Consider the following 2,500-nt stretch of genomic DNA (forward strand, 5'->3'; position numbering starts at 1 on the left):
AAGGGATAACGATCCGACTTGAAACGTTTTTATTGGAGCGTTTCAGACCCTAATTTGTTTTTCTCGTCACATGCTTCTTCTCACTTTTCACACCAGAGGGTTGATTTACCGCATCGTCTCGAAAAGGAATGATCTCTTAAACTGGCCGACCATGACCACGTGCACACCCCCCCCCCCCCCCCTTTAAAAAGGAGATAATTTTAGTCTCCTTTTCAGCTATTTTCTCTCTCCCACTCTCTCTCTCTCTCGCTCCCCTGTGGCTGTCTGGATTACAGCGGGTGTGTATGTGTCGCTAATCCGATCATTTAACCTCTGTTTCAGCACAGAACGGCCCCGCTGTAAATCTGACGGTTGCTTTTCCCTCCACAGTGTGACGACTGGCGAGCAGCTACTTCTTAAAACTGTAATGCCTGGCCAGCAGCTTTTTAAAACAGTAACGCCTGGCCAGCCATCATGGTACAGAACAGACGCGTGGTGGATGAGTCAGAGCATGTCTTTGGGGAGGAGAGAGGGAGAGAGGGAGAGAGGGAGAGGGGGTGAAAGAAGGAGAATAAAAAGTTGGCTCCGCGGATGAGTTTTCAGTATCATCCTCACTATCTGAGGATTTGCAGAGCTCTGGCGATGCCCTTTCCTCCAAAAGTGACATGACTGCAAATGCATTTATTTGTGGTTGATTCGATTCAAAACTTCAACAGAAACGTGCAAAAACGTACCACCTTCCAAACAACAAAATAACTTCTACTTAGCCAGCGCTCTTCCTAGCTGAGGTGGGGCTATCTCCATAACAGCAGCCCTCCTCCCATTTCCTCCACATTGTTCACACACAGGCAAACACACAGACAAGCACTGACACACACACATGCACACACACACACACACACACACATACTCACACACAAACACACACACATGCATACACACACACACACACACACACACACACACACACACACACACACAGACACACACACACCACATGTTACCCATCTGACAAAAACACAAAAAAGAACCCTACAGCTGTGAGTATGTGTGTGTGTGTGTGCGTGCATGTATTTGCGTGCGTGTGTGTGTGTGTGTGCGTGCGTGCATGCGTGTGTTGCGTGTGTGTGTGTGTGTGTGCTTTTGTGTGTGAGGTTGGGGTATGTTAGTGGCTATGACCTGGCCTATAATAGTGAGTGCTCTGTGACCTCTGTCTAGGGGGGTGGAAGGTCAGACCAGCAGGACAATCAGCGGCCCATTTCTGTGGATGTATAATTTACTAGTGGCTGCTAAATGATTTATTTCACCCTGCTCCGCCTCACAGAAAAGCCACTCTAGCACAGGAGCACGGCAACGCACAGACTAGGTCAAGGTGGACTCCAGGCAACATCCCCGTGATTTTAACAGCATTGCTCTGAGGCTCAGTGCTTTCTGATGCTAATGCTACAATACGTATGCTAGTGTGTGTGCGTGTGTGTGTGTGTCTGTGTGTGTGTTTTGTGTGTGTGTGAGTGTGTGTGTGTGTGTGTGTGTGTGTGTGTGTGTGTGTGTGTGTGTGTGTGTATCTGTGTGAGTATCTGTGTGTGTGTGTGTGTGTGTGTGTGTGTGTGTGAGTGTGTGTGTGTGTGTGTGTGTGTGTATCTGTGTGAGTATCTGTGTGTGTGTGTGTGTGTGTGTGTGTGTGTGTGTGAGTGTGTGTGTGTATGTGTGTGTGTGTGTGTGTGTGTGTGTGTGTGTGAGAGAGAGAGTGTCTCTGTGATTAATGCAGCAGTGCCGTTTGCGCTCCTTAAAGAAAAGTGCTCTGAGACGGCCCTCTAAATATCATCCGTTACACACACTTCCATAATTAATCAGTCTGGCTCTGTGCTGTCACTGTTTCTGCATATGCACTCTATCACAAACACACACTCATGCACAAACGCCCACAAACACACACATACACACACACATACACTCACACAAACACACACACACACACATACACGTCTCTCTCTCTCTCTCCATCTCTGTGTCACAAGTGCAAATGGAGTTCTGTCATATGTCTCAAACACACACACACACACACACACACACACTCAAAGATCCACATGCATCAGTGCACATATCTGTCCGCGTATCCCGGGGAGACCTGGGCTGGAGCATTAGAGGCAGGCACAGTCTTGTCAGACAGCAAACACCGTGTCGGCCCCTTCCCCTCACCACTCCGGCTTTTCTCCAAATTGGATCGATACTTGGCAGAGAAAGTGACCTTTTTCTGAGCCAGCTGATGGAGCTGAAGGTTAAAAACGGCATAAAATATATTTCAGGCTGCCTAAAGCAAACGCCTCCAGAGAGAGAGAGAGAGAGAGAGAGAGAGAGAGAGAGAGAGAGAGAGAGACAGTAAAAGAGGGGATATTATTTAAAGTAAAAAAGAGGGGACATTATTAATTTTTTTGTTTTTTCCCTTCGTCATTTTAGACATTATAGCAATTTTCCTGATGTCACTTTTAATTTAGCGGATGGGTGGCCCACACAGCTACGG

The 2,500-nt window shown here is 47.4% G+C and overlaps 1 protein-coding gene across 2 annotated transcripts in view; it reads right to left on the bottom strand.

The window, feature by feature from the left end:
- nova2 (NOVA alternative splicing regulator 2) overlaps positions 1–2,500 on the bottom strand; it is an 83,357-nt gene that overhangs the window by 26,654 nt on the left and 54,203 nt on the right. The window lies entirely within an intron of this gene.

This window comes from Alosa sapidissima, chromosome 15 (genome assembly GCF_018492685.1).
Source record: "Alosa sapidissima isolate fAloSap1 chromosome 15, fAloSap1.pri, whole genome shotgun sequence".
Classification (NCBI taxonomy): domain Eukaryota; kingdom Metazoa; phylum Chordata; class Actinopteri; order Clupeiformes; family Clupeidae; genus Alosa; species Alosa sapidissima.